Source organism: Acinonyx jubatus, chromosome X (assembly GCF_027475565.1).
Source record: "Acinonyx jubatus isolate Ajub_Pintada_27869175 chromosome X, VMU_Ajub_asm_v1.0, whole genome shotgun sequence".
NCBI lineage: Eukaryota > Metazoa > Chordata > Mammalia > Carnivora > Felidae > Acinonyx > Acinonyx jubatus.
In genome coordinates, this window is record NC_069389.1 from 114,556,137 (window position 1) to 114,569,646 (window position 13,510).

Genomic DNA, 13,510 nt, shown 5'->3' on the forward strand with positions numbered 1-13,510 from the left:
TGTCTCCAACCTGGTAACTTGTCTCATTAGCATAAGAGGCTGACCAAAGGGGTTTTTTTTCCCCCTTGGGCAATAGATCCAAACGACTAGACAAATCACATAAGATTTCACTTTGGCATTAAGATGGGCACCATGGTGACAACTTTTGAATGCAACTGCGCTTGTTCAAAGTCCGCCCGTGTATATGTAATAGAGGGTGAATATTTTTCACTGCTAAGACTCAGTTGTGCTATTACTACACCCTAATTTACCTCTGGAGGGAATATTTTCAGCAATTTATGACTGAATTGAAAATGAAAATAAAATATTTCCTAGTGATGACAAGTGGAATTCAGTCAAATTCAAGTCCAGAAGAAAAATGACACTGCACCACAACCATAAACTCTTAGAGAAAGACAATTTCCAACAATGTGATTTATGCTCATAACATTCTAGAATCCTGTCTTTTCCAACAAACCTTTGCAATCATTTGAGAACGGCAGGCCTGGAATGCACATTATTCTCTAAACATGGCATTGTCCACTTGAATGCCACTGTAAATAAAGGAACCACCGCAGTGCCTGACACATGGGGTGCCAGAGGGCAAGTTACCTCAAAATTAACTTCTGTCTAATATGATTAGCAGTAGGTAGCTGCGGGTGACTCAACACCTCCGACGCTCCAGGAAGACCTAATTGCTTCTCTTCAAGAATAATATGCAGAGACTCTGAGCATGAAGTTGGTTTTTGGACTCCTAAGATTTCTGAATCTCTCCCTTCTTTTAAAGGAAAATAATTTAACAAACACAATCTCATTCCAAAAAATTGGCCATATCGGGGGGGGGGGGCGGGGAGATAGAATGTTAACTGGAAAAAAAACCATGATATTAAATTGCATATTCTCAGATAGCTAGGATACACATGTAGAAACCAAAGCGTCGAAGGTAATCCAAATGTTAGCCATAGCTCAGCTGTAGGCAGTGAAATTACAGGAAACTGTAATTTTCTTCTTTGCACCTTTTTCGGTTTTCAAATCTCTTTTTAGTTGTAGTATGGACTAGATTTTTAAGCAAAAAAAATTTTTTTTAATCATTTAAAAATGATCAATTGGCGACATTTCTCCGTAACTGTTACCTTGTATTTCCAATGGCTGGTTACAGGCTGAAGTTCTCATTTCTTTAGCCTAACTACAAAAGAGAGAAATTTCCTTCTTTATGTTTTCCTGATTTGAAGATGCCATAATGAACTCCTCTGTGAAGTTCTTCCTGCATTTGATGATTCTTTTTTTTTGAAGTTTTTAAATTTATTTATTTTGAGAGACAGAGAGAGTGCCAGTGGGGGAGGGGCAGAGAGAGAGAGAGAGAGAGAGAGAGAGAGAGAGAGAGAGAGAAAGAATTCGAAGCAGGATCCCTGCTGTCAGCGCACAGCCTGACACAGGGCATAACGTGGGGCTCGATGTGGGGCTACCTAAGTGTATCCCTTATAGATTGATATTTCAGGCAGCTGCCTGGAGGGTCTGCCCACTTTAATCTGGTTCTGGACTGATAACGTGTTTTCTTTTTTTTTTTTGTTTATTTATTTACTTTTGAGAGAGAGAAAGCTGGGGAAGGGCAGAGAGACAGGGAGAAAGAGAATCCCAAGCAGGCCCCACACTGTCAGCGCAGAGCTGGACTCAGCCAGGCACCCTTTATTATATTATTATTATGTATTTCAGCTTGAACCCAAGAACCACAAAATCATGACCTGAGCTGAAATCAAGAGTCAAAACGCTTAACCAAATGAACCACCCAGGCGCCCCTGCACTTGATGGTTCTGATGCCAGCCTACTTAATAGAGAACTCCTGAAATGTGTTTATGTATTTTCTCTTAGATTAACTTGACCTCCAGATACTTTCATGATGAGAAATGCATTCAAAAATAATGGAAATGATTCCCTTCACCTCTGCTCTCTCATTTCTGTTTAGAGTTGCTTTTAGGACCAAAGAAGTACTCCCTGGAGCAAGTCGCAGGAACGAGAAGGCAACATTAAGAAGAGGGCATTGGTCCGTTGTCCTGACATACATGTTATTATATTATGTGACGTTACATGTTATCACATGAGGTTGAATTTGTTTGTTTACTATTTATTTATTTACTTTAGTAATCTCTACGCCCAGTGTGGGGCTTGAATTCATGGCCCCAAGATCTAGAGTCGCATGCTCTTGGGGTGCCTGGGTGGCTCAGTCGGTTAAGCATCCAACTCTTGCTTTTGGCTTGCGTCATGGTCCCACACATTTGAGCCCCACACGAGGCTCTGTGCTGGCCGTGCGGAGTCGGCGCGGGATTCTGTCTCTCTGCTCCTCCCCCACTGTGTGCACACACAGGCACGCGTGCTCTCTTCTCGCAAAACAAAGTGAATTTTATAAAACTTAAACCAAAATGAAAAATAAATAAAATTTTAAAAACAGAGGTGCATGCTCTCCCAACTGAGCCAGCCAGGCACCCCTTATTATATTATTATTATATATCTCCTATGCAGTATGGTCCACAGAATCACCTGGGGTCCATCTGTGAGTCAGAAACTCCAGAGATTAGACCCAGGAATATGCAACTATGAACAAGTGTCCCAGGTCATTCTAATACGCACCAAAGTTAACAACTATTATAACAGCAATTCAAGAAATTGTAGCTGTTTGTACCACTGTAGCACCTTTGGGTGACATCTGCATTCAGGATTACAGCCATAGCTAGCAAGATACAAAGGCTTGCTCTGGAGTCATCACTTACGGCTCTCCCTTTTCTATATTTATGATCATGACTCATTGGGCCAAGTAATACAGAAGGGAGTTCATTCTCATTAGATCAGGGAAGATAAGTAGAGATCATTTTTCTTCCCCATACCCTACTTGGGTGGTTCTTGCTTCATAACGCTCTGATCATGAAGCAGTGTGCTATAATTTTCGTGTATTCGTGCAAGCAATTGCTAAGCACTTAGTATGTGCTTGCTTGGTACGCCGCTAGGCCTAAGAAATATAGCTGTGACTAAGAGGCTGTATGTACCTCTTTCAGTTTCTTATTACTTCAATTCCCACAAACTTAGGGAGCTTAAAACACAACTCTACCACTTTGCGGAACTAAGTCCGAAATGGGTCTCACTGGGTCAAAATCAACGTGTCCACCGGGCTGTGTTCCTTTGGGGTGGCTCTAAGGGAAAACCCGTATCCTTGCCTTTTCCACCTTCCACAGGCAGCCTGCCTTTCATGGCTCATGGCCCCCTTTATCCGTCTTCAAGGCCAACAAAGTTGCAGCTTTCTGACTCTTCTACTGCTGTCATCGTGCCTCTCTCTGACCACAGCCAGGAAGGATTCTCCAAATTTAAGGACTCAAGTGAGTAGATTGGTCCCATCTGGATAATCCAGGATAATTCCTCTACCTTAAGGTCTGTACCCTTAATCACACCTGCAAAGTCCCCTTTGCTATATAAGGTAACAGATTCGCGGTTTCCGAGGATTACGATGTGAGCATCTTTTTGGGGGGCATTATTCTGCCTACCCCACTATTCCGAGCAGTTCAGTTCTGGCAGAGAAAAACATAACAATTACAGAACAATGTGCTGCATCCCATCATCATGACATGTGCAAATGCCTGTGGCAGCAAAAAAGAAGGAGCATCAAATTTGTCTTTGGCTAGGGAGTAGTCTGGGTAGGTTTCCCAAAGAAGGTGATGCTTGAGCTGGATTTTGAAGGGTATTCAGGAGACGGAACATAACATGGAGGGAGACACAGTTAGATTTAAACTCCAGCTCCAGCCCTCGTGAGCTGTATGATCATGGGCAAATTTCTTAACTATTCTGAGCCCAGGGTGCTCAGTTGTGTGTACAGACTAAACAATTTACTTTTCATAAGTTTACTGTATATTTTAAATAAGTTAAACGTGGTAAAAGTGCTACGCGAGCTGTAACGTCCAGTAAATGAAATGGGTTGCATTTGTTAACGTGGCTTCTAATAAGGTAGGGTTTCTAGATATCGCAAATAAAAATATAAGGCAATCAATAAAATTTGAGCGTTTTTTTTCAAATTTTTTGATGTTTATTTATTTTTGAGACAGAGAGAGACACAGCATGAGCGGGGGAGGGCCAGAGACAGAGGGAGACAGAGAATCCTTAGCAGGCTCCAGGCTCTGAGCTGTCACACAGAGCCCCACTTGGGGCTCAAACTCACGAACTGCGAGATCACGACCTTAGCCAAAGTCTGACCCCTAACCGACTGAGCCACCCAGGCACCTCAAAAAAATTTGAGTTTTACATAAACAATGACTTTTTTGGTAAAAGTATGTTCCATGCAATATTTGGGACATATTACACTAAAAAGATATTTGTTGCTTACCCAAAATTCAAATTTAACTAGGCATCCCATATTTTATCTGGCAACTCTTTAAACGGGTTGTAATCACGTTGTGCTACTAAGAGGGCAGTTGCCAGATTCGCTTTGTTCTTGAAAAAATCTAGGAAAGCCTCCTTGTTATGCAAGAGAGAAGTCATTTAAATTGATGCAGTGGGAGAATTCAGAAGGAGCACTGGCTGTAAGAGTCAAAAGGTCACAGGCCCGTGAAATGCCAGCCAGGCAAGGTCTCTGGCTTCTCTGAGCTGCAGAGGGTATGGTGGAGAATGGATCGTGGGCCTTGAAACAAGACAGCCCTGGGTTTCAAACATAGTTTATCCTTTTAGAAACTTTGTGACCTTGGCTAATCAATTTCTGAGCCTTGATTTCCCCATCTATAAAATTGAGATAATCATCAAATCTACTTCAAGAGCAATTTTGAGGATTAAATGAAGCCATTCAGGTAAAGAGATTTAGCACCGTGTCTGAGCATAACAGTGCATAAAAATATCAATATAACAATAAGTCCTGGAAAACTTTATATTCTTATGACAGAATCTGGACTGTAATTAACTTTCATTTTATCAACACTAATGTCCTTAATATATCAGTGAGACGTAAAGACCTCATTATTCTTCCGTTATATCAATACTCATTGGGCCAGGCATTTGGCTGGCTCCTGAGGTGAAATAATAGGGAAACAGAGTCCTCACTCTCACAGAGCTCAGGACTTTGATGGGGTGCCAGATAACAGAACAGTTGTGGTGAATACTGGAACTTGGCACCATTTTCACCCCCTTCTTGACTCCTCCCTAGGTGGTAGGGACTAGAAGACTAGAAACTACATTTCCCAAATCCCTTTGCCAGAAGGGTTCAAGGTACAGCTTAGGCTCTGCCCATGTGAACCAGAATTTGGCACATCTGTAAGGCGAAAGAGAAGCAGAAGCCACACTACCCTTTCTCTGGAGCAGCAGGTCAACAGCCGGGCCTTAATAGGCTCAAGATTTTGTAGCAGGCCGTAGGCGTGTCCTCAGGAGTAACCTATCTCAGTGCCTCATGGCGGTTGCGGCCACATTCACCAGTTCCTTGCTGTTTCCTGACCTGAGAGAAGGGGTAAAAGGGGTGGGGGGAGGCAAGCAAGAACTTCTGAATTCCTGGGGCGCCCGGGTGGCTCAGTCGGTTGAGCGTCCGACTTCGGCTCAGGTCGTGACCTCACGGTTCGTGGGTTCGAGCCCCGCGTCGGGCTCTGTGCTGCCAGCTCAGAGCCTGGAGCCTGCTTCAAGTTCTGTGTCTCCCTCTCTGTCTGCTCCTCCCCCATTCACGCTCTATCTCTGTCTCTCAAAAGTAAATAAAAGTTTAAAAAAAAAAAAAAGGAACTGCTGAATTCCTGAAAGCTAGAGCTGGACCCAAATCTAGTGGTGGCCTCCTTGACCTTCTTTCGTCCAGCTCTCCCAGTTGATTCAGAAGCACCTAATTTCCTGTGGTGAATCTCTTCCTTGAAATGCTTGCAGTGGTGTCTTTTCCCTAACCAACCGTGACTGACATAACAAGCAATTGCAATACCTCACCATAAGCACAAGGTGAACTGGGTACATGTAATACGGACACCGAATACAATCTTTAAGGCCCAGGGAAGTTTCCCTGGAAGCAAAATATAGCTTATAAAAGGAACGTTATGCACTCCAGTCTGGCTGAATTCAGAGATGGAGGACAAGAGTGGTGAGAGATAGGGCTAAAGAAAGAGGGGTGGGTAGACAGTGGCGAGACTGCAAAGGGTAAGGGTGAGATTGAAAAGTGGTAAGACTATGGGTCACTGGATGGTGGTAGGACAAGTGGGACTGAAGGACTTTAAGCAGAGGAATGACACGATCAGGTCTGAGAAAAAGCATCGTGCTGCTGCTGTATGGAGAAAGGTCTGTACGATCTAACAACAGAAGCAGGGAACCAGTTAAGAAAGCACTGTGGCAGGGGGTGCCTGGGAAGACCGGTCGGTTGAGGATCTGACTTTGGCTCAGGTCATGATCTCACGGTTCGTGGGATCGAGGCCCGCGTCGGGCTCTGCGCTGACGGCTCAGAGTCTGGACCCTGCTTGGGATTCTGGGTCTCCCTCTCTCCCTGCTCCTCCCCGTTCATGCTCTGTCTCCATCTCTCTCTCAAAAATGAATAAACATTAAAAATAACAACAACAACCAAGCACTGTGGCAGGATCAGGTGAGCAGACATAATGACCTGGACCACAGACATAGAAACAAAGATGAGTGAAGTAGATCATTTCAAGGTCTAGTTTTCGTCTGGAGTTGACAAGATTTACTGATAGATTAAATGTAGTTGGTGAGAGAGATAAAGGATTCTGGCCTAACACCAGTTTCTGGCTTTAAGAACCAGATAGGGGTGTCATGTACTGCAAGGGGCAAGTTTGAGGAAGTCCTCAGTTTAGGACGGAAAAACCAGACTTGAGTATTGAACACGATAAAGCAGAAGTGCTTTTGAAGCATCCAACTGAAGACAGCAAACCAGCAGTTGGAGACAGAGGCCTAGAATTCTAAGAGAGCCATCAAAGAAGGTGGGCATCTAAATTCAGGAGTCATCAGGACTTAGATGGCAAGTGAAATGCATTGCATATATGAGATAGCCTAGAGAAGGTGTGCAAACTGAGGATCAAATGATAGCTCAGTACAGATGTCTGAGGAACTTCAAATTTAGGGGTTTCAAAAAGAATATGATAAACTGAGTTTAAAGGTATAGAGACATCAAGTATAACAAAGTCTAAAAGAAATCCACTGGATTTATCAGCATGCTGGTCATCGATGATCTTCATACTGACTCTTGGCAAAGCTACAGAAGGAGAAGACAGACTGCAGTAAGCTGAAGAATATGGAGGAAGGGAGGGAACAGAGTCACCGAGGGCAGAAAACTCTGAAGAATTCTAGCTGGGAAGAATCATAGAAAGAGGACTACAGCTGGCGGGGGGCAGGGAGTGAAGGGGATCTTTTGCAGTTCTGATTTTAAATGCTAATGAGGGCAGCCAGGAGTGAGGCTGGAGATACAGAAGAGAGAGGGATGACTGGATAAATCAATATACCAAGAAGTGAAGAGGAAGTGGGATCTAAAATAGCGACCCAAGATTGGCCTCACACCAGATAAGGGCATGCATGGGGCACCTGGGTGGCTCAGTCGGTTAAGTGTCACGATCTCACGTCGCAGGCCATGATCTTGAAGTTTGTGGGATCGAGTCCCACGGTGAGCTCTGTGCTGACAGTGCAGAGTCTGCTTGGGATTTTCTCTCTCTTTCTCTGCCCCTCCCCTGCTTTCTCCCTCTCTCTCAAAATAAATAAATAAACTTAAAAAAATAAAAGGATGCATGCAATTGTAGATGTCTCTTGACGAGGTGACAGACTACTGAAGAAGTTACTACGAGTAGCTTCTGTTTTTATTGAGAAGTAGCAGGCCACTGTATCCATTGAGAGTAAGGAGAGAGGCAGCAGAGTTTTGAGGAGAGTGAAGTTGGAATTAGCAACACTTTAGAATTTGTCTAAAGGGATAAATAAGTAGGAAAATAAAAGGACTGATGGGAAATGCTGAAGGCCCCACATGGGTAGCATGTAACAGTCCAGAAGCCAAATCCCAGAGATTCCTCTTATTCCCATGTGACCGCCAGCATGCTAGCCAATGATTTGTAGAAGTATCAGTTTCTTTATCTGTAAAACTTTTAACAAAATCCATTTCACAGGGCTGCCACAAATATGAAATTTAGATAGATAAATGATGTAATGGATATCTGTGCTTGTACCCTCCCAACATCCCCCTTTTTCCTTCTTATAACACAAAGAACCCTTCTTTCCTGTTGGGGGTGCATCTCATGAAGTCGGAGAGGAACTTCACCTTTCTACCTGCGAACATGTGGCCCGGGCCTGGCCAATAAGAACTTGACCTCCCTAACCGCAGTGATTGGCTAAGGTATCTATGTCCATGCTTATCTATAATCCAAGCAGAGCCAACTATTTGTTTTGAGATTCCTATTCATAAGGCACTCTGTGGAGGTATACGTGTGATATTTCTGGTGGCCATCCTTGCCACCATATTTCCCAATAAAAGGGCCCGACTTCCCCGGTACTGAAAGTAACAGAGTAGAGAACTTCCCTGTGAAGTGGAGAAAGACACAAATCTATTTCTTTCATCTGAACATGTAAGTGAAGCCACGCCTATAGAAAAGATCAACCTGTGGGCTTCTCAACCCCATGAGCCAGGAAATTCTTTTCTTTTTTTTTTTTTAACTTACTCTAATTACGGTTAGTTTTTTGTCACAAACCAAAGAACCCCAACTACACATAAAGTGCTTAGAAGTTGTGTCTGGCACATGGGCTGGATGAACAATAGGTATTATAATTTCTGTAGTAGTAATAGTAGTATCAGTATAAAAAGCACAAAATGTTGTTCTGTTTAAATCATATTGCCGCAGAGAAAAGAGACAAAGATGCTAGAAGCTTACTTGGGATAGTGGGACGATGCAAAAAAGGCACAGAGAATGAGCTGAAGATGTCTCCATGCTGTTCTAGCCAGATTTCAGTGACACAAGAAGATGTGAATTGTCTTGCTAGTGGGAAGGATTCAATGATACACGATTTATGGAGAAAGAACCCCCTTTCAGGCTATAGTGATCCTTAAGGAACCAATGTAACAGACACACTAACAAATTAAAGAAAGAATGTAGTCATTTGAGATGATCAGACAAATGTCAAGGTTAAAAAGGATAAGTCAGACAACGTCCTATGAGTAAACATAAAACTCAAGCCATCCTGGTAAAGGTTGATTGGCACAATACGAATTATCCTAGAGGGAGACTAAATACAGTAGTAAAATGCAGCAGCAGGAGTGCAAGCGCTCTGAATAGAAAGGAAACAGGTCCATCTGGAAGACGGTATCAAAGAGCAATGCCTGATGGAGCAGTGGGTCTAGGGGGGCTCACTTTTTACCCGCATTGGTCTTGGCAGGATCCAGGTACGAGCTGCGTCACACAATAAAAGTCTGATGGTTGTCCGAAGTTCACGCAAAACATTCTAGAGATCATACTGTTAGCTCCCTTCCGTCGGATGGTTGTCATTACAATGATGTTTATATAGCAGCAGTATAATGGACACAAATGAAATTGGACAAATAGAAGCAAGAAATATGGCAGTTAGTAAGAACAATGTGTGGTACAGGTAAGCGCTTAACGCATGTTTGCTATTATTATGATCGTATGTGTGAAGTGAAAGTTGCCATGTTGTTTTTCAATGTGAGCCTTAGGGGATATAGTGATTGACATGGGTTTTGGAAAAAAAAGGGGTACAGAGAAAAATAGGTATTTTCCAAATGTCCAAAGCAAAAAAGTCCAAAGAAACGTGGTCCATACGCGAAAAGCCTGAGTAACAAAATGAAGAGAAGTATACAATCACAGTGTCTAAAATCATATCATTCAAGTGGCAGCAATCAATGATGGTCCAATGGATGGTTTACGGCAGGTATCTTCAGCAGTCCTCCCTTAATCTTTTCTCCAAAGTCACCCCAAATTCATAGCAACCACAACTACAACAGTAAAAACAATTACTGACTTGATTTCATCTAATTTCACGTAAAGTGTCAACAAATATCTTTAGAAAGCTTTGACTTTTACTGATCTGTAAATAATTAAAACCTGTGTCTCGGTATGTAGATATGACTTCATGGTAAGTCTCCTTACCCGGATGCTACCTTTGGGGCTGAGAATCTACCTCCACTGAAATTTGGGAACAATGAAATTACAGCAAATTACATTAAATTACATTAAATTAAAAAACCCTCATATTTTGGTAAAATATAGAATTCAACACTGTATCCTTAAAAGAAAAAAAAAAAAAGCCACCTAACCCCCAAGAAGACATTTTTGAAATTAAGGACGAAGCAAAAAGTTACCAGCAAATGAAAGATAAAAAGAGTAAGGATAACAATGTTAATTGAAAACTAAGTAAATTTCAAGTCAAAAGACAACTAAGATGAAGAGGGTCATTTTTACCAATAAAAGAGAGGAACTCGCCTTTAAATATAGCTTCCATTCATCCCATAGGCCTTGATAGGAAGGCCGAATGTACAATTAGTCTGTTGACACAAGAATTATTTAGGTGGGTGTCCTTTCACATTGCCAAGTATTTTTGATATTGTTTAAATTTTTATCAATTCTTGTTTGATTGTTACTGCAGCTAGAAAACGTCTTTGTCCATATTCTGCATTTTTGAAATTACCAAATACCTTCCAAACAGATTAATCCAAGTAACCTCACATAGCTGCTTACATATTCCCTGTTTACTATGTAAGGTTACCTGTATTATCTGTACACAGTTTGATACATCTCCATTCCCTCAATCCTATTAGATACATAATTCAGATTTTCTATGGCTTTGACTCTTTCATCAGGCAACAACTGAGAAAGGCATATTAAAGTTTCCCCCAAACTGGCAGATTTTCCTTTTGTTTCTAAGAGTCTCTTCATTGTTTGATTTCTGGCTGCGGTGTGGTTTGTTTGTTTCTTGTGACCGTGTAATTCTTAGATGTTATTTCTTCCTGGCACAAAGAACACGAGGTCTGGAAAAGTACTGAGAGGGGAGATGGGCCATGATCCATGCAGGCAGAGATCACCAGGAAGATCTGGAAAGAAGGACAGCATGCAGCTGTCCAGAAAAATTTCTTTAAGGCACCTGCCAGCCACCGTTGGTAGAGAAGCTGCATGTCTGCGAAGAGCACACTTCGTACGTTCTGGCTGCAGGCAGAAGGATGGGGTAGAAAGGACTGCTGAACATAATTAAGGGGCCCTATGACACAGGAGATAGAGTTCCAGGGGGTGTGGGTATCATCATGTCTTTTCATTTACTTTAAAATACTTCACCATAAACAGTGACATCCGTATTTGTTTTTTAAGTTACTCTTTGGGCGCAGTCGGTAACCCTAATTAAAAATTCATACCCCGGATACTTGCCAGCTGATGGTCTAATCGGAAAGTCCACGCTCCACAGGTGACTGCTACAGCCCTTCTGGGATCTTTATCTACGAGCAGCACCAGAGGCTTGGCTAATTAGCATAACAGAGATTAGAAATGGGCTCTCAGTACTGAAATTCCCTGTATTTAGCATTTGTGGATTGGATACGCTATTTTACAGACAAGGTGTACCTACACAAGAGAAGAATTTCAGAACTGAATGGGGTCTATGCCTTCTCCAGCAGTGACTCGTGACTCACTCTGGTCCTGACTCCGGGTCCCTACCAGGGTTCCAGCCAATAGGTTATTCTATCTTCTGGGAACCAGTAACACCATCTCCTCTTCTATCCCTCCAGCCCAGGAGGTTAAAGATATTTTCCAAGAAAAGGAAGGAAGGAAGGAAGGAAGGAAGGAAGGAAGGAAGGAAGGAAGGAAGGAAGGAGGAAGGAAGGAAGGAAGGAAGGAAGGAAGGAAGGAAGGAAGGAAGGAAGAAGGAAGGAAGGAGGAGGAAGGAAGGAAGGAAGGAAGGAAGGAAGGAAGGAAGGAAGGAAGGAAGGAAGGAAGGAAGGAAGAAAAAATAAAATAGAATAAAATAAAATAAAATAATAAAAAAGATATTTTCCTTTTACTAATTCTTGGATTGCTGCACTATCCTGTTTGGCATCTCAGCTATTCTATCAACCATGTAACTGAATTCCTGCACTAAAAATGCCTCAGTTGTAAACAATTACAATGGGTCCTAATTAGACCATTCCTCTACAAGAAAGCGGCATCTGCTTCCAGTGAACTCTTCCGGCAAGGTGTGGCCAGAGCATATGAAAGTGCAGGTAAGTGAGACTTCACTAAGCTCACAAAACAGATTGTATGAACTGAAGCGCGCTTGCTTGCTAACAGATGTTTAACAAACATCGATGTATTGGCAGAATTTGGTCCAAAATAAACTTCCATTGTAATCTGGACGTGAGGCGTTGAGGTGGTAGCTAAGCTTCACTTACTTTTAAATATAGCTGCCTATTGTTACTTACCAGAAAGAACCTAAGGGTTGTACATGAGCAAACAGGCTTGAATCAGTCTGAAAAAGGTACGGTGACAAGTTACAAGGACACTGACCTGGGACTCTGAATTTCTGCAGAACAGGAACAGATCCCGGGGTAAGAAGAAGTCTGACAATGGGACCAAATACCTTCAGCTGTGGGGTGCAGAAGGAATCAGGCATGGACCAGGATGTCACGATATGTGCAAACTCAATCTAAGTCAACAGTGTGGTGCAGCTGCCACAAGACTGATAGGAACTTGTTCTCCAGAACAGGGAAGACAGTAGTCACACTTGACTGTGCCAGGTCGAGGTGGCTCACTTTGTGTGTATCATGCTCAGATGCAGGTGCATGGACTGAGAAGAACACAGACCGAGTGGATTTACCGAAAACAGAACATCCAGACGATGGAGAGCCTTTGAAATCCTGTTGTATGCAAGGCTTCCTACATACTCTATGGGGCCAGTGTGAAATAAAAGAGCAAAAATTAAGAACTTCAAGGTGGGGACAGCAGAACATTAAGTCATGTATGAGGTCTTTCTCAATATGGATCCCTACGCACCTGGCTCACGCTACATGCCTATGAAGTCAGCCACATTGTAGGAGGAACAAGAACTTGCCAGATGGTTGGTGATGGGGAAAGGGTACAGGAGGTATATCAGATCAATTTTCAGCTATTTTGGAGATGAAACTAACGCTGTTTTATGTGGCAAAGAGCTGAAGTTGTGGTAAAGCACATCCTGTGCTAACATAAGAAAACAACAGTCTTCAAATTCAAACTAAAGCCCATCAACGATGGATTACTTGTGAGAGCACCAGGAACTCTACCATGTGTTCTTAGCACTGGCTTTGCATAACGAATACCACAAAAGACCTGTTTAAAAGAAAATACATTATCGCAGTGCCTGGATGGCTCAGTTGGTTAAGTGTTTGACTCTTGATTTCAGCTCAGGTCATTATCTCACAGTTCATGGGTTCTAGCCCCAAGTTGGACTCTATGATGACAGCGTAGAGCCTGCTTGGGATTCTCTCTCTCCCTGTCTCTCTGCCCCTCCTTGGCTCTCTCTCTCTCTCTCTCTCAAAAGTAAATAAACTTAAAAAAAAAAAAAAAGAAAAGAAAACACATTATCGGTCCAGAACCAGATTAAAATG

The 13,510-nt window shown here is 42.5% G+C and overlaps 1 non-coding gene across 1 annotated transcript; it reads left to right on the forward strand.

The window, feature by feature from the left end:
* Positions 1 to 5,497: 5,497 nt before the first annotated feature.
* On the forward strand, positions 5,498 to 5,582 carry TRNAR-UCG (transfer RNA arginine (anticodon UCG)). Its single transcript has one exon. It is a non-coding gene; the product is annotated as a tRNA-Arg (tRNA).
* Positions 5,583 to 13,510: the final 7,928 nt, after the last annotated feature.